The sequence below is a fragment of the Pongo pygmaeus genome, chromosome 3, assembly GCF_028885625.2.
Source record: "Pongo pygmaeus isolate AG05252 chromosome 3, NHGRI_mPonPyg2-v2.0_pri, whole genome shotgun sequence".
NCBI classification, from domain to species: domain Eukaryota; kingdom Metazoa; phylum Chordata; class Mammalia; order Primates; family Hominidae; genus Pongo; species Pongo pygmaeus.
The window spans coordinates 55,185,019-55,204,797 of NC_072376.2; the positions used below are offsets into that span (position 1 = coordinate 55,185,019).

At 39.0% G+C, this 19,779-nt stretch overlaps 1 long non-coding RNA gene across 2 annotated transcripts in view; it reads left to right on the plus strand.

Moving 5' to 3' along the window:
* LOC129034868 (uncharacterized) overlaps window positions 1-19,779 on the plus strand; it is a 48,385-nt gene that overhangs the window by 23,329 nt on the left and 5,277 nt on the right. For both annotated transcript variants that reach the window (XR_008502041.1, XR_008502040.1), the window contains exon 3: window positions 6,181-6,271. This is a non-coding gene — a long non-coding RNA (uncharacterized LOC129034868). The remainder of the gene's footprint in view (window positions 1-6,180; window positions 6,272-19,779) is intronic.

The window sequence follows — 19,779 nt, forward strand, 5'->3', positions numbered from 1 at the left end:
TGAACCTGGGAAGCTGAGGTTGCAGTGAGCCGAGATTGCACCAATGCACTCCAGCCTGGGCAACAGAGTGAGACTCCATCTCAAAAAAAAAAAAAAAAAAAAAATATATATATATATATATATATATACCCACACACACACACGTATATATTAAAATATATATTATTTATATGTACATATGTATATATTTTTTAGTTATTCTTCCATATTTTTATATGTGTATGTGTGTGTGTGTGTGTGTGTGTGTATATATATATATCTGTTCATGCACTTTGTTCACTTTTTAATGGGGTTATTCATTTTTTCTTGAGTTACTTAAGTTCCTTGTAGATTCTGGGTATTAGCCCTTTGTTAGATGAGTAGTTTTCAAATATTTTTTCTCATTCTGTAGGTTGTCTGTTTATTCTGTTTATTTGCCAGACAGAAGCTTTTTAGTTTAATTACATCCTATTTGTTTATTGGTTGTTGTTGCATTAGCTTTTAAGGACTTCATCATAAATTCTTTGCCTTTGCCATTGTCAAAGGAGTTTTTCCTATCTTTTCTTCTATGATTTGTATAGCTTCAGGTCTTATGTTTGGATCTTTAATTCATGTTGAGTTGATATTTTTATATGGTGTATTAGTTTGTTTTCACACTGCTAATAAAGACATACCTGAGACTGGGAAGAAAAGTAGGTTTAATTGGACTTACAGTTCCACATGGCTGGGGAGGCCTCAGAATCATGGTAGGAGGTGAAAAATCCTCTTACATAGTGCTGGCAAGAGAAAAAAATGAGGAAGATTCAAAAGCGGAAACCCCTGATGAAACCATCAGATCTTGTGAGACTCATTCACTACTATAGGAGCAGTACGGGGAAACCACTCCCATGATTCAAATTATCTCCCACCAGGTCCTTCCCACAACATGTGGGAACTATGGGAGTACAATTCACAATGAGATTTGGGTGGGGAAACTGAGCCAAACCATATTATATGGTGAGACGTGTGGGTTCAGTTTCATTCTTCTGCAGTGCCATTTATTGAATACAGTGTCATTTCCCCAGTGTATATGTTTGTTGAGTTTTTTCAAAGATCAGTTGGTTGTAGGTATGTTGCTTTATTTCTCTGTTCTCTATTATGTTTAATTTATCTCTGTGTCTACTTTTATACCAGCACCATGCTGTTTTGGTTACTATACCCTTGTAGTATAATTTGAAGACAGGTAATGTGATTTCCCCAGCTATATTCTTTTTGCTTAGGATTGCTTTAGCTATTCAGGCTCTTTTTGGCCCCACGTGAACTTAGAATTGTTGTTTTCTAATTCTGTAAAAAAAATTATGGTGGTAGTTTGAAGGGTTATGTTGAATCTATAGATTGCTTTGTGCAGTACGTTTATTTTAAAAATACTAATTCTTCCAATCCATGAGCATGGCATATTTTCCATTTATTTGTGTTGTCTATATTTTCTCTCATTGGTGCTTTGTAGTTCCACTTACAGTGATCTTTCACCTCTTTGGTTAAATATATTCCTGGGTATTTTTTTTTTTTGTAGCTAATGTACATGGGATTGCCTTCTTGATTTAGTCCTCAGATTGTTATTGATATATAGATACAATACTAACTTCTGCATATTAATTTTGTGTCCTGAAATAGATCATATCATCAGTGAACAGAGACAATTTGACTTCCTCTTTTCTAACTTGAATGCCTTTTATTTTTTCTTTTGTCTGATTGTTCTGGTGAGGACTTCTAGTACTATGATGAATAAGAGCAGTGAAAGTGAGCATCCTTGTCTTATAATCTTAGATGCTAATATGCATAAGACATGTAAGTTTATACACAGATATACCCACTTTTTAGTATTAATAAAAATAAGTATAAGCACAAGTCTCATCACCAAACAAAAACAATAGTGGGTTTATACATTTGTACAAGTAAATATGTATTATTTAGAAGATTCCAGACAGGAGAGAAGTTCCAGTTTCACCAGTGTTTACAATAACTAAAACTTCAGATTGCATGTCTGAGGATTGGGAAATATTTCTACAGACTAGCTTCTGGCTCTATACTTTTCAAACTTTGCTTCTTGTCCAAAATCACATAATTTTAGTGCAGAATGTCATGGGATATAATACATGTTCATATAAGATTTAAACTCTGCCTCTGCACTGAAGTACACCAATGCCAGATAAGTCAACAGAATGGCCAGTAAGAGGATTCCTAGAAGTCATTTTCACACTTGAATAACAAGCAATATCCAAACTTTACCTAGAGGAAATGTTAGCAATATAAACATACCCCACTAGAGTAAAAACCAAATATACCCTTAACTCTACTTTACTTGGATCCCCAAAATGCCATAAACACTCCAGTGCTACCCAATATCTGGCAAAGTGTGATAGAGAGGAAATCAGGGAGGTAACTTAATCAAACATGGTTAAAATGTGTCTTAGTTTTGCAAATTTTACAAATGCTTGACCTTGTGAACATTTTCCTAGTGTGTCTTTGAAAGCCTTAGAAGGTTCCTGTGCAAGGAAGAGACTAGAAGTTAGAATTTTATTCATTTCATGATAAATCTGATACAACAGAGTGTGGAAGCTCTATTGATGCACTTCTACCCAGGCTTAATAGGAATGAGAACTGTTGATTTCTCTCAGTTTACACAGAAAATAAAAGAGAAAACAGGCAATCATCTGGGTTAATGTGCTCAGCCAGTACATGGATGAGCTACTTTATTAGCCAAGGTACTGCATTTTATCCCACATTCTCACTCCAAATTTCTTACCAGTTATGCTTTCCTAACTTTTTAGGTTCTCCATTTTCTTCATGATTCTACAACAATATTGATGTGGTTTGGCTCTGTGACCCCATCTAAATCTCATCTCTAATTGTAATCCCTACCTGTGAGGGAGGGAAGTTATTGGATTATGGGGGTGGTTTCCCTTTGCTATTCTTGTGATAGTGACAGAGGCATGAGACAGACAAATCCTAGGCAGACAGGGTTGGGTCCCTGGCAAAACCTGACCTTCAAGCCAAGGACAGTTTAAAGTCTAGCTGCAAGTCCCAGGTAAATCCTTGGGCCGGACTGAGAACCTGTCTTCCCATTTTGCATGTGTTTCTCTGATTGATCCCCACCCTTCACCTATGTTACATATGCTTATCTTTCCCTAATTGGTTTTTTTTATAATGTCATGCCCACCTTTGAGTGGTGTCTTTGTTTTAACCTTTTTTGCATACTCAATAACCAGTCAGCACTCACTCCTCATTCTAAGCCCATAAAGGCCTCAACCCCAGCCACACTGTGAGAGAGACCACACAACTTTGGATGGGGTACCACCCACGCATTCCCTCTCTGCTGAGAGCGTTTCATTGCTCGATAAAGTTATTTTCCACCCTCCTCACCCTTTGATTGTCAGCATAAACTCATTCTTCTTGGATATGGTGCAAGAACTGAGGACCCACTGAACAGGGGTACAAAGAAGGCTGTAACACTATGGCCCTCTGCCCCACATAATGGGAAGTAGCTAAGCCCCAGAGCCATGGTCCCAAGTAGGACAAGGGGCTGATAGAGCTGTTAACATGCTGCTGTCCATCAGGCTGCAGACAGTGGGACTAAAAGAGCAAATTAGCATGCTGTAACACCCTGTCTGGGGCTTCAGGGTCACAGACACCACTGCCTGGGCACCACCACATTCCCCTCATCTGGACACTGGAACCCACCATGAGAGTCACTTGCAACATGACTAGTCCAGCCACAAGCCCCACATTGAGCCCTCTCCTGTTCCAGCACTTGGAATGGCTAGCTGGACCCTGCACTTGCTCTCTCACACACCCCCTCCAGCCAGGGTCTGAGTGTGCAGTTGCAGCAGCCACAGGATCCACACACTCGCTCTCTCCTGCCACCATATAAGACGTGACTTCTCCTTCTGCCACAATTGTAAATTTCCTGAGGCGTCCCCCGCCATGTGGAACTGTGAATCAATTAAATCTCTTTCCATTATAAATTACCAGTCTTGGGTATTTTTTTATAGCAGTGTGAGAACGGATTAATACACATATATCCAAAGTGCAATTGAGTTAAACAGAAGTTATCAAATGATCATGTTTACCGACCACTCCATGACTTCTCCCCTCCTCCCATTTTTACTTCACATTTTCCAGTATTTAGGAGGTGACAGCAGTGTCAAGGGAGCATGAGGAAAGCCACTTCAGTGGCTGTTTCCACCCTTTTAATAGATGAATGAATAAAATAATTCTATTCAACATTTAGTGATGGTCAAATGTGGTGCAGGCACTGTTAGGCTTAACATCACAGTACTGAGTACTGAGTTGTTCCTTTCCCTTGCTTCAGATTTTATCTCCTAAGATAAAATTCTTTTGCTTAAGAGTCTTTTTTTTCTCTTTTTTTTTTTTTTTTTTTTTTGAGATGGAGACTCACTCTGTCACCCAGGCTGGAGTGCAGTGGCATGGTCTCGGCTAATTGCAGCCTGTGCCTCCCGGATTCAGGCGATTCTCCTGCCTCAGCCTCCTGAGTAGCTAGGATTACAGGCGCCCACCATGACACCCAGCTAATTTTTGTATTTTTAGTAGAGATAGGGTTTCACCAGTGTGGCCAGGCTAGTCTGGAACTCTTGGCCTCAAGCGATCCACCCGTCTCAGCCTTCCAAAGTGCTGGGATTACAGGCGTAAGCCACCATTCCCGGCCTAATTGCTTAAGAGTCTTAATTGTGTATTACATATGGTTTGCAACATACTTACACAAGTAGCACAGTGCCAGGAATATATTAAGTGCTCAATTCTTTTGACAGATTGTTTCCCTAGTGATCACTGATTAAGAGTCCTTTAAAAGTTCAAAGACAATAAAAATAATATATTTTTATGATTGGTTCTTATTCTTACATGAATTTTAGTGAATTAATGAATTTAATGTTTTTAAAGTGCCGCAACTGACAAAGATGACCTTCAAATGCTTGTGCCCAACCTTGGGTAGCCTTGTAGGGTGATCTTATGCATGTGTCAAATACAACACATTAAATTACGTATTTGCAATTATCAGAGATCTTGCAATGTTTGCCTATTTGAATCTCATTCTATCACTACATCATGTTTTGTTTTTGTTTTTTCATTCTCTTACCTTTTTTTGTGATCCACATACCCACAGTATATTTCTTTATTTGATGCTTTCATCTTCTAGTTCAAGACTAAAACAATGTAAAGACACCTGATGAAAAGAAATTTGGATTTGTAAACATAAACCCCTAGGTCTCAAGGATTCTCCAAGTTTGATTATGTTCCCCCCACCCAACAATGAGAAAAAAAGTGTTAGACTCAACATGCAGAAATATTGAAAAAACTGACTTGCCTAAACTGTGAATTTTTGTCAATTTTAATGGGAACTCATAACAATGACACAGCTTCCTTTATATATCATAGACTTAAAATACTGCCAACTTCACTTTTACTGAGCCTCTAAGCCATGTGTTGAGCCTGCGAAGGTGAAGGATTCTATCAATTTTATTCCACTCTTCTCTTGGCCTCTACATTGCACATCTCTGAATAGATTTTTCAAATAATCTCACTGAAATCGAGACTCTTAGAGTCCCCTCTGGCAGATCTATAAATCACATGCTTTAATAGTGACTTCTATTTTGCGGACCTTCTCTATTTTTCTATTAGTTTGCACATAAGATTGTTGTCTACCTTTCAACTTCCATGAGCTATAAAATTATATCCTTAAGCACAGTGTTCTGATTTTCTTCTGGATCAGCTAATTTAGCTCCTTACTTTTGTCATAAGAGTAACAATAATTTATTTTGGACTTCTGTATACAACTGCTTCTGAACTTCCAAGATTTCTATTGCTGTTACAAAGGACTGCGTGTCTATAACACCGATTATCCCAAAAATTTTTCTCTGAGCCTGCTAGCTAATAAAGCAATTGCTAGCCCAAAGAATCTAACTTATGATAAATGGTCAAGTGCTTTAGGGTTGTTATCTATATAAAACAAAGAACCTTTCAGATGACCTTGTGGATACTTCAACACCTGGTAAAGGTATAAATAAATTTAATTGCCAAAGATCCACACTTAGGAAGATAAAAGGGGCAGAGGAGATTGAACCATACAGATAACACCACAAACTTCATTTGGTCATTAGACTGAACTTCACTCTTGCAGTTTCATCTCCTCTTTTTTTTCTACAGTGAAGTTTCTGAAAAGTAGTACAGCAGGCAAAGAAAATCTGCAGGAGACAGCAGAAGGAAAAGCAATTATTCTGAATAATCTACACATAAAGTGAGTGAGTATCTTTATTAAAAAAAAATTAAGTTGGTGGTTGGCACATAGCTTTTATTCCTGAAACAATGGCATAAACCTATTGCTCTGAATTTAAAAAAATAATAATAATGAGAAAGAAGTTAAAAGTAAATTTGACCTAATCAACAGCAAAAGAAACAGCACCTTGTAGAATCATTTATTTGAAAGTCTATTTAAATAAGTGGTGATTTAGAAATCTGAAGTAGTATTATTTGGCAGACTTTCTGGGCAAGAAAAAAAGAACTGAGTATAAAGATTAAAATGAAGCCAAACAATACATGAAATAAAGATCAATTCAGTTCCAATAATAGCATCTTACAACTTACAAACTCAAAGTAATTATTTTTGAATTTAAAAATATAAGCACAAGATTAAATTGAAAGGATATACATACCATCTCAGTAAAATTTATGAATTGCTTCAAGAATAAGACTTGACTTCTTTTTAAAGGTTTAGTCAAAAATTTTTGCATTCATACAAGATTATAACAATGCTCTATTTCTATTCCATTATTATCAGAACCACTATTATTATTAAAAACCGTTTCCTGTGGCTAAAGAACATATTCTTTTAGAATTTCCATATGCAATAAAATTGTTTTAAAATAGTTAATTCTTTGCCATTCCTCCCTCAACCACATTCTCTGTCAATCTAGAGGATTCATGTGGTGACATTCTATGTTCCAATTTCAATCTTAGTCACAAAGGCAAGCCTTCTAATTCTGTCATTATTTAATGATAGACAGGTGATTTTGCACTCATTTGACCTTTACCATGCTCTCTTGTTTGATTAGCAGCTCATTCCTGTTCTCTTATAATAAAAGGTAGAATGGATTAGCCATTCAGAATTCAGAATATTGAAGTAGTTAAAGCATAACAACAGACCACTGCTGGCATTTAACACAGACATTAAAATTCTAATGACTCATTCCCCTGTCGCAGATGAGGAAAAGAATAGAAATAGACATAACAAGGATCTGTTCTTCTGAAACTAATTATAACAGGAATTTGAGATGGTAAAGACTTCATCTATTCATGTAAATCAGTGTTTCCTTTAACTTGGTAAAGAAGGCACTGTGATTTGCCAAAATTGAGGATTTCTGGAATCAGTTTAATTTAGGGTTCAGTACTAAAAGAGATCTTTTGAAGATGAAAGGACAGAGGGTGGCGTGAAAAAAGAAAGGGGGGTTATAAACACAGGTATACCCTCCTGAGAGGCATAATTTAAGAAAAATTTTGATTTTTTTTAAAAAAACAGACTTTAAGAAAAAAAGTTATAATCATTCCATGACAAGAAGTGAATGTCTATACAAAATGTTTCTTTTTTGTGTTATCATAACATAATCTCAGATATTAAAAGCTATTTTTATCCTACACTGTAGGAAATAATAGTTAAAATAATTAATATGTATATTTCTTGAACCCATGGCAGGTTCTTTGCAAGGCCCTAGTGATACCAGATGATAAATACAACATATTTCCTGTCCTCTTGGAGCCTACAGTTGAGTTACTAGGAGATACATTAATCAAATAATCACAGAAAGAAATATAGCATTTCCACTGTAATAAGTAATGTGTTAGTCACACTGAGATTATTCGAATTTATAATGCAAGGACCTGACCAAGATTGGGGGTCCCAGAAGGCTTAGCCAAGGAAGTCGTGATTGATTGAAACTTGGAGGAAAGGGAAAGTTAATTGGTGAAGACGAGAAAGGACTCATGGTAGAGGGAGTCTCTGAAAATGGAAGGACAGGAGAAAACACAGCAGTTTTGAGACTATGAGAGATCACCGTGTTTGGGTTGTACAAAGATTGAGGGGAAGGATTTTACATTAGATGGAAAAAAATAGGAACCAAATTATATGCAAGGGTTTGTATCTTATATTCCATGTTAAGTCTTTAAGATCTGTTCTTTTGGCAATTTCAAGTTTATGTTATTATTAACTATAATCACTCTGCTATGCAATAGAATTAGAGAACTTACTCCTCTTGTCCACTTGAAACATTGTACTTTTTGGCAAACATCTTCCCATATCTCACACTCTTCCAAGCCCCAGATAACCATCACTCTAGTCTCTGAGTTCCACATTTTTAGATCCTACATATAAATGAGGTCATGCATCATTTGTCTTTCTGTGCCTAGCTTATTTCACTGAGCAAAATATCCTCCAGGTTAATCCATGTTGTTGGAAATGACAGAATTTTCATTCTTTGTAAGGCTAAATAGTATTCTATTGTGTGTGTGTGTTTCAGGGAAAAACTCCCAAACTGCAATTTTCTTCTGCCTCACTTCACCACAACAATCATCAACACACAAGACGACTTCTGTGACCAAAGGTGTGGGAGTTTTTCCACACATACCAAACAGTGGACACCAGCTGGGAGTCCTTCAATTCAGTTTTGCCACTATCTACCCAGAGAGAGTGTCAGAATCCACAGGTCGAGGGGGCTCAGTTTCACAAGACTTCCCCCTCCTTCCCTGTAGTCACATGTTCGGACTTCTAGAAATTTTGACTGACTGGCTTCAAGGCAGAATTTCTACAACCTTCTCTTTGAGTTCAGTTAATGTGCTAGAGCAGCTCACCGAAGTCAGGGAAACATTTACTTACATTTACTGGTTGAGTAAGGAGATCTTAAAGGACAAATAAACAGCCAGATGAAGAGACACATGGGGTGAGGTCTGGAGGGGTCTGGAGCACAGGAGCTGCTATCCTCATGGAATTGGGGTGTTCCACCCTCCTGGCATGTAAATGAGTTCTTCTTTACATTTCTGTCAACCTCCATGTATCCAGCTCTCCAGAAGCTCACCAAACCCTGTCCTTTGGGCCTTTTACAGAGACTTCATTTGTTGTCCATGCTAAAGCTGCTGAGGCCTGTATGGTGAGATTCTTCTTTCCCTCTGTTCAGGGTTGCTTCCTCCAGAGAAGGAAGCAGGACTCTCTGGAATGAAGGTCTTATGACCCACAGTCAGATTAGAGTCCTGCCTTAGGCAAGTGAAAGGGGGACACAAAAAGGTCAGAGAGATAAGTTTTGTTTCCTGAGGTCTGCTTCTGAGGCTTTAAGTGCCCCAACATCATAACAAAAGATTGTAACAATGGTTATGGGAGTTGTGAGCTATGAGCCAAGGCTGAAAACCATTATATAAATAATAATCATAATATCACAGTGTATATATACCACATTTTCGGTATTCATTCATTCATTGATGGTTGCTTCTGTATCTTGACTATTTTGATAATCCTTCCAGAAACATGGGAGTACAGATATCTTTTCCACATACTGATTTCATTTTCATTGAAGATATAGCTAGACACAGAATTGCTAGATCATATGGTACTGCTATTTTTAATTTTTTGAGGAATCTCCATATTAGTTTCCATAGTAACTGGAGTAATTTACATTCCCACCAAGAGTTTACAAGGGTTCCCTTTTCTCCACATCACCAACACTTATGTTTTGGCTTTGTGATAATAGACATGATAGCGGATGTGAGGTAATATCTTGTTTGGTTTTAATTTTTATTTCCCTGATGATTAGTAATATCTAGCATTATTTTCACGTACATGTTGGCTATTTATATGCCTTCTTTTGAGAAATATCTAATCAATTTATTCGTTTTCTTGCTATTGAGTTGTTTTATTTCCTTGTATGTATTTTGGGTATTAATTACTCATCAGATATATGATTTGCAAATATTTTCTCTTATGCTGTAGGTTGTCTCCTCATTCTGTTGATTGTTTGCTTTGTTATGCAGAAACATTTTGGTTTGATTCAATTCTATTTTTCTATTTTTCTTTTGTTGCCTATGCTTTGAGTCATATTCAACAAATCATTACCAAAACTAATGTCAAAAATCTTTTTTTGCATATTTTCTTCCAGGAGTTTCATAGTTTCAGGTCTTATGTTTAAATCTTTAATTCATTCTGAATTAATGGTGTCAAATAAAGATCCAATTTGATTCTTCCGCATGGGGATATTGTTTTCTCAGCAGTATTTATTGAAGAGAATCTCCTTTCCCTATTGCGTATTCTTGGTACCTTTGTTAAAGATCAATGACGGTAATTGCCTGGATTTATTTATAAGCTCTCTACTCTGTTCCATTAGTCTATATGTCTATTGTTACACTATTCTTATGCTGGTTTTGTTTGTTTGTTTGTTTTTGTTTTAGAGACAGGGTCTTGTTTGGCTGCCCCATGAGGTAGAGCTCAAACAATCCTCTTGCCTCAGTCTCCTGAGTAGCTAGGACTGCAGGTATGCACCAGCACACCTGACTTTTTTTTTTTTTTTGTAGAGATGGAGTCTTACTATGTTGCCCAGGCTGGTCTCAAACTCCTGTCCTCATGTAGTACTCCCACCTTGGCCTCTGAAAGCACGGGGATTATAGGTTGAACTACCATTCTCAGCCCCCGTGCTGTTTTGATTACATTAGCTTTGTAGTATATTTTGAGATCAGGTAGTATGATGACTCCAACTTGTTCTTTTTGCCCAAGGTTGCTTTGGCTATTAGATTCCATAGGCTTTCCTTATACATTTTTTTTTTTTTCTCTTCTTACTGGATGATTTCAAATAATCTGTTTTTGAGTTTCCTTATTCTTCTTGTTGTTCTCGTCTTCTGTTGAAGCTCTGTATGGGATTTTTTAGTTCTGTCATTGTAGTCTTCAGCTCTCAAGTTTCTGTTTGTTAGTTTTTGTCTTTGTTTGTGTTTGTGTGTATGTGTGTTTTACATTTTTCTATCTCTTCGTTGTGCTTTTCCTTTTGTTCTTATATTGTTTTCCTGATTTCTTATATTGATGTTCTTATATTGATTTCCTGATTTCATTAAATCATTTATCTCTGTTCTTGTAGCTCACTGAGCTCCTTTAGAACATTTATTTTGAATTCTTTGTCAGGCAATTAGCAAATCTTCAATTCTCTGGAATTAGTTACTAGATGTTTACTGTGTTCCTTTGGTGGTGTCATGTCTCTCTGATTCTTCATGATTTCTGTAACCTTATGTAGTTCTCTACAGACTTCAAAAAGCAGTCTACTCTTCCAGACTTTTTGTACTGGAATTATACATTCAAATCTTTGCAAAAGATTTTTACTTGTCGGGGTTGAGGGGAGCACTGGAGTGTGCTGTTGCACCTGGTCTAGTGGTAGCAGGCACTAAGTATGAAGGTATGGATATGTTGGGGGTGTGCAGTGTCTTGGGGGTTCATGTAGTTAGAGTCTGTGACACTGGCAACTGCACGATTCTTGATGGCAAGAAACACAGAGTTTCACAGTAGTTGCAAGGGCTGCTGGGGTCTTAAGCAGTGCCTTTGGGTCCAACAGCCAAAGACCAGAGTTGGGGCCAGTGGTGTTCCTGTGCTGGAGTATGGAGGCTGGCTCCAGCACATGTGTGGTAGCAGGGGCCAGCTATAGGCACTCTCACAGTGGCAAGGGTTAGGGTCATGAGCAGGGACTCTGGCTGACAGCAGGTTCATGTGCTGGTGGGATCTGGAGCCATGTCCAAGCACAGCTATAGAAGCTGGCAGCCTGCATGTCAGTAGTTGCAGGAGCTAACTGTGGGTTGTGGACAGGAGTTAGGCCAGCTATGTATGCCTATGTTACTATGGAGACCAAGGCTGGCCATGGGCACATGCACACATCCGTAGCTGCAGAGGTCCTATGCGGGCATGCATGCAGCAGTGAGAGCTGGTAACAGAGGTCAGACGACTGCATCTGTGTGCTCAGCTGCGAGGACTGGAGCTACGCATGTAAACACAGTGGTCAAGGCCAGAAATGGGAGTTGGGCCCAGCTGCTTGTATATACACAGCTGTGGGAGCCAGGACTAGTGTTATATATGAGCCTGGCTACAGGCATATGTGCTGCAGTGGGAGCTGAGGCCAGGGCCTGCAGTGTGGGCCCAGGACCATTTTCAGGCGTGTGTACTGTGGCTGCTCTGGGTCCCTGGGCCAAGGCACCTGTTATGACAGCATTTGGTGTGGTTCCTGGGAGGGAGAAGGAAGATGAGCAGTGGCTCAGGTACCTGGAAACAGCAAAAGCAAAAAGCTGTGGAATCCTCCATGGCAAAATCTGCAGGGCATCCAATGAGGCTGTGTTGGTTGTTGATTTCTTCAGTAGCAAAAGCTGCTAATGTCTATGACAGTGAACACTGCAAAGTCCTCAGCAGTGAAACCTGCAGGGGGTGCCCAGTAAACCATGAGGACTATTGAGGTCCTCAGTAGAGGAGGCTGCTGAAGTGTGTGCAGAGCAGGGCACTGGGGACCTCAGTAGATTCTGCCTTGTTGGCTTATGCTGATAGATCATATCCTTTTTCTTTGTTCCTGGTTGTCTCCAGACATCACAGATAATACCAGTCTCCTTAGCAATCCGGGTGAGGAGAAAGTAAATACATTTGTTTGAGCAGTGCCTTGAAAGGCTGGGGAAACTAGTTGTTCACACCATATTCTTTTTCTTTATGAGAAAATTGAGAACTTGGGTGTTCCCTTTCTGTGGCGAGCAGTACAGACCTGGGGGATGGGATGATGTAGGCAAAAGAAAACACTTTTATCTATTTTGTGTGGTTATTTTGTGTTTTTTTTTTTCTTCCATAGGTATGGCTATAGCTTTCTAAGTGGACTCCTTAGCTCTTCTAGAGTTATTTTTATTTTCATACAGCTGTCTAATCATTATTCTTTGTGGGGAAAATAAAGGCTGAGGTTTCCTACTCCACCATCTATCTTACAGATAAGAAAACAAAAATAACTCTATGGGTAAAAAGGAATTCCAAAAACTTCATTTAAAAAAACTATTTTAGATTGAACTATTGCCCCGATTCTTCTCCCCTACCTGCACTCACACCATTGCCATGGCCTCATCATGGATGTACTTACCCAATTCTTGACTTTGGGCTTGGTCAAATGACTTTCTTTGACCAACAGTTTCTGTACAAAAATCACAGTTTGCCAGTGTCAAGCCTGGGTCTCAGGAGGATGCACATGTTTGTACTTATTCTCTTGAACCTCTGCCAGTGATATAAGAGGAAGAAATATCTCTGGCAACCTCTCTGACACAAGGAGAATGAAAGACACTGAAGCTGGAGCACCCACCCTGCCTTCAGTTCCTAACTTGGAAGCAGGATGCTAACTACCATGGACTACAAAGTGCCACCAGTTGAGTTCAACCAATATTAGCCAAGCCCCCAATGACACACAGATGTACAAGAAGATATGAGTATTGCTTTTATTCATTGAGTTTTGTGGTGGTTTTGTACAGAACATTGCTGTGATTTCTCAGAATCTTTAATATGCTAGGAGTCGGAGGATGACTCCTTTGGAGGTGGAGTTCTCTCAAACTGCACTGGGAAATGCTAGATTAGAATAAGGTGTATCAGTCAGAAATAATCTTTTTCACTAAATCTATCTTAGTTTAATATGCCTTCATTTTTCTGAACAGCAAATGAGCATATTCATATATGCCATATGTTATAGAATGTTGAATAGGTTGCTTCCTATCTACTTGAAAATTTTGGCAAATTCCCCAAAGCTACAGATAGTGGGTAATATATTACACTCACATTAAGAGAGAGCTACAAACATATTCCCACAGAGCTTACTAACAAATGATTAAATTGGTCCTTCAGCTACCAACTACCATCACCCACTTCCGGTCTCTGTTAAAAGTGACTGGAACGTACGTTGAGGAAATTACTTAAAGGAAATACATATGAGTAGAGAATGTTATGATCTCTTCCTTTCCTACCTACATGGGGAGAGTTTGTCTCTCCACTGCCCCCCCACCACCAAGTGAAGAGAGGTGCGCAAGAGAATCATTCCTAGTGATAGTGATTATCTGTAAAAGGGATGACAAGCATATCTCTCCCTAACGGCCTGTGATGCCAGTTAAGCTGCAAGGATGCAGGATATGGAAGAATTCTTAGGAACAACTGGCATTGGTCCCCAGGACTTGCGAGTATATATGAAGATAAAGACTGGAACATGCTTCTCTTGGGAAATTCACTGAACAAGATGCAAGCCTTGGTAACATACATCTTCCATACATCTTTGGAAATCCAGGCAGAGGTTCCCAAACCCCAATTCTTGACTTCTGTACACTGGCAGACTCAATAGTATGTAGAAGCTGCCAAAGCTTGAGGCTTGCACCTCTGAAGCCATGGCCCGAATTCTATGTTGGCCCCTTTCAGCCAGGGCTGGAGTGGCTGGGACACAGGGCACCAAGTCCCTAGGCTGCACACAGCACAGGGATCCAAAGCCCGGCCAACAAAGTCACTTTTTTCTCCTACGCCTCTGGGCCTGTGATGGGAGGGGCTGCCATGAAGACCTCTGACATGCCCTGGAGACATTTTCCCCATTGTCTTGGGGATTAACATTCAGCTCCTCATTACTTAGGCAAATTTCTGCAGCCGGATTTAATTTCTCCTCAGAAAATGGGGTTTTCTCTAATATCGCATTGTCAAGCTGCAAATTTTCCAAACTTTTATGCTCTGTTTCCCTTATAAAACTGAATGCCTTTAACAGAACCTAATCACCTCTTGAATGCTTTGTTGCTTAGAAATTTCTTCTGCCAGATACCCTAAATTATCTCTCTCAAGTTCAAAGTTCCACAAATCTCTAGGCAGGGGCAAAGTGCCACCAGTTTCTTTGCTAAAACATAGCAAGAATCACCTTTGCTCCGGTTGCCAACAAGTCCCTCATCTCCATCTGAGACCACCTCAGACTGGATTTCATTGTCCATATTGCTATCAGCATTTTGGTCAAAGCCATTCAGCAAGTCTCTAGGGAGTTCTAGACTTTCCTACATTTTCCTATCTTCTTCTGAGCCCTCCAAATTGTTCCAACCTCTGCCTGTTACCCAGTTCCAAAGTCACTTCCACATTTACAGGTATCTTTAAAGCATTGCCCCACTCTACTGGTACCAATTTACTATATTAGTCTGTTTTCATGCTGCTGATAAATACATACCCAACACTGAGCAATTTACAAAGGAAAGAGGTTTAACTGGACTTAAGTTACACATGGCTGGGGATGCCTCACAATCATGACGGAAGGCAAGGAGGAGCAAGTCATGTCTTACATGGATGGTGGCAGGCAAAGAAAGAGGGAGCTTGTGCAGGGTTTTCCAGTTTTTAAAACCATCAGATCTCATGAGACTTATTCACCATCATGAGAACAGCACACGAAAGACTTGCCCCCATGATTCAATTACCTCCCACTGGGTCTCTCCCACAACACATGGGAATTCAAGATGAGATTTGGGTGGGGACATAGCCAAACCATATCAGCCCTCTTTACTTATTATATTATTTAATAATTAGAATCCTTAACATATTTCCTCTTAGAACAATTTTAAGTGTACAATAGACTACTTTTCTCCGTTGGCATTATGGTATACAGTAGATGTTTAGAATTTATTCATCCTAACTGTACGTTATACTTCATTCTCCTTTTTCCCTATGGGCATAGAAGTACTTACAAGCCAAGAAGATATTTCTCAGTACTCTATTCTGCAGGCTTGGGGAAGACATGATATGAGTCATGTAAAATTGTTCTTACCATTTTCAATGCGCCTTTTTTTGTTTCTTTCTTTCTGTGCTCCATCCAGTTGCTGTAACTTCTCACCTGGATTCCAGAGCTCTCATGAAGATATTTTCATCCATGGATGGTTGCTAAATCTGTGTTTCTATAAAAGAGCTGGAACATCTCATCTAACTAAGACTTTTTGTGTATAGAAGTTTTTTTTAAAGGACATAAGCTGTCTAGCTTTTGTGATTTCTTTCCTTTGTTTTGTGCTATAAAAGTCCTCTTTATAATACAATTCGAAATTTACTTTTTTTAATTGCTGTTTTGTTTTTCCTTTTTTTTTGTTTGTTTTGTGTTATTTTTGAATAGTAATTCTATATCTGATTATGGTCCTCATATAAAACACAAAGAAAAAGACATTGGCATGCTGAAAGAGTAGTTTATATCTTTCTGAAATTTGACTGCCCAGTTTTGTCTGTTTGAGAATGGAGACAACTGTGTAAACTGTTTATATACTTTAATAAAAATTTAAAGATTCTGTCACACTCAGGGAATCCAAAAACTGTGTGTCTCCCACATTGTTTGCAAAGACTAGCTATCCATAGAGCTTTGCAACCACAGACCTTACCAATTCCCTTAACAACAAGGAATGCATTCCTAATGACTGGTAGTGTGTACTGTGGTCATGTTTGATATGATTTGACAGTCTAAGGTCATTTCTCAGAAGAAAGAAGAAATAGTCCATTGGATAAAGATTTTCTTTCATCTTCTAGTTATGAAAGCTTTTACTCTACCTCTTTCTTATTTGGATTTAGTCATAATTCAGCACCTTAAAATATTCTGGTATTACACCAGGAAACAAACCTAAAAATAGTCAAAGATGAGGAGCTGAGTAGGAAAACTTTGCCTCATTGTCTCTAACAAGACAACTGTCTCTGACACCTCTTAAATAGTAGAAGAAAACTGTCAAGGGCCTCTCAGCTAAAAGATTCCCAGGGGCTTCACTAAAATGCCTTAGTATCCTAAATAACAGGACTTTTGTCTAGTTTGTAGCATATGTTTCTTATCTTTTTCTTGATCTGTGGGATCTGTGAAAATCAGTAACATCTAATTCCATTGTAGGGTTGAGGAAATAAATCCAATACAATGGATAAACCATAAAAATGGTTAAAATCACAAATGTATATGTGCAACAGAGGCCTAATGGAAGGGTCAAATCTGTGAGCACACTGAACTCTGGCTTGTCATTTCTTTTAATGCAAAATGTATGGCCTCCTCAGAAAAATTGTGAAAGGACTATGAATTCTGACAGTTAACTTCAGAATCAACCAAGAATCTATACAGGGTAGGCACCAGAAATTCCCTTTGTTTGTCTTATTTTACCACAATATACACATTAAAACAAGCGTCAAATTTATGGAATTTATCTCCTAAGAAATGTGTAAGCTCATCCACTCTATCGCACTTGCCATTTTTAAGATGAAGCCACCATTCTGTCTCAACTGTATTAATGTAATAGGCTCCAAGCTACTTCACCCAATCTCCAAGCTTGCCATTTAATCTAGCCGTACAAGTTAAAGAATGATCTTCCCAAACACCAATCTTGCAATAGCACATTTCAGGGGCTCCATTTTGCTCTTTTTTTTTTTTTTTCCTGAGACAGAGTCTCGCTCTGCTGCCCAGGCTGGAGCACAGTGGCGCGATCTCGGCTCACTGCAACCTCCACCTACTGGGTTCAAGTGATTCTCCCACCTCAGCCTCCCCAGTAGCTGGGACTTCAGGCCTGTGCCACCATGCCCAGCTAATTTTTGTGTTTTTAGTAGAGACAAGGTTTCTCCATGTTGGCCAAACTGGTCTCGAACTCCTGACCTCAGATGATCTGCCCACCTCGGCCTCCAAAAGTACTAGGATTACAGGTGTGAGCCACTGCTCCTGGGCCCATTTTGCTCTTTATAGCAAATCTAATTGTCTTAAAACACCCTCAAAATCCTCAGGATCTGGCTAACCTCTCCAGTCTTCTCTCTTCTCAGTACTTGAAATGCTTCAGCCATTCCCAAATTCACTCAGAACTTTACACATACCATGCTCTTTTATTCTCCAGGGCTTTGCTTCAGACTTTTCTTTCCTCTTTGAAAACTGTATTCTCCCTACAGCCATCAGTTGTACCCATGTTTGCACACATCATTTGTCTGTGGAGAGCTGATAAGTCTCACCTTACCAACCACTTTCTCCAAGAGCCATCCTCAGACTCTCCAAATCAGAGTTAATTGCCTCTCCAATGGGCTCCCCATAGTACCCTGAATCTCTAGCATATCATCCTGGATGATAATTACCTGCCTTTTTAAATTTCCTGTACCTAATTGTGAACTTCTTGGGCAGAGACTGTAGCTTTCATGTTCATCAGCATAGGCTTGATGTGTACTAGATGTTTAATCATTATTCATGTCCTAGCTCAGTAGAAAAACTCATCCTGTCTTTGGCAAAAGGCGAGGTTTTCATCTTGAACAGCTTCTGTTAATGAGGCAGCTGATGGTAATATTCTCCAATTAAGCCCCAGGGAAATCTGCTTGAAATGACTTGTGAGAGAAGGCTGTAAGAGATCTATAGATGCCAATTAATTATGGAGTGTACATTAGACCTGGTTAAAAAATAGAAATGCAGGTGAGGAGGAGGGCTCAAATACTGGGTCAAAAATATCAGGGTGATGAAGGGAGAAAGAAGCTCTGCCTTGCATCCGTGGTTGAGGACTCATGGTGATGAGCCAGCTCAGTCTCAGTGCCAGAGCTGGATACATCAACAGCAGAGCCACGACGTATCAATAATACAGGAAAAATGCAAGGTGGACATTTTTGCAGATCAAAGGATGAAAAGTGAAAATCAGGAAATAGGCAGAAAAGAAGATTTAAAAGTACCACAGAATGCAAATGTGCTTACTTAGAATAATGTGAAGGAAAAGAAGGGATTGGGTGTCCTTGGAATCCCAGTATTCCACAAGGTGAGGCTCAGAGAGAAAGGCAATTTCCACCCTTATTGTTTTTGTAATCCATGTTCTTTGAATAATACTCATAAGGTTTGGCTGTGTCCCCACCAAAATCTCATTTTGAATTGCAGCTCCCATAATCCCCACATGTCATGGAAGGAACCCGATGGGAAGTAACTGAATCATGGGGATGGATTTTTCCCATGCTATTCTCATTCTAGTGACAAACTCTCATGAGAACTGATTGTTTTATAAAGGGCAGTTCCCCTGCACACACTCTCTTGCCTGCTGCCATGCAAGACGTGCCTTTACTCCTCCTTCACCTTCCGCCATGATTGAGGCCTCCCCAGCCATGTGGAAGTGTGAGTCCATTAAACCTCTTTTATTTATAAATTGCCCAGTCTCAAGCAGTTCTTTATAGCAGTGTGAGAGTGGACTAATACAAATATATCACACAACAGTGTAGTTTTGAAGGAAGCACATGATCCCAATGTGTATAACTATAAATTCACCTATTTCACAATAACAGTAACTTACAGCATTTATTGAGTAAGCATTTACTTAGAGGTAGTGTAAAGTACTTACATGCAGCATCACATTTATGGTAGGATGAATAATGGCACCTAAAATTATCTGCATCCTAATCCCAGAACCTATAAATGTTTCCTTATATGGCAAAAGGAACTTTAGAATGTCATTAAACTAAGTATGTTGATGCACACGTATGTTTACTGTGGCACTATTCACAATAGCGAAGACTTGGAACCAACCCAAATGCTGATCAATGATAGACTGGATAAAGAAAATGTGGCATATATACACCATAGAACACTATGCAGCCATAAAAAAGGATGAATTCATGTCCTTTGCAGGGACATGGATGAAGCTGGAAACCATCATTCTCAGCAAACTATCACAAGAACAGAAAGCCAAACACCACATGTTCTCACTCGTAAGTGAGAGTTTAACAATGAGAACACATGGAAACAGGGAGGGGAACATCAT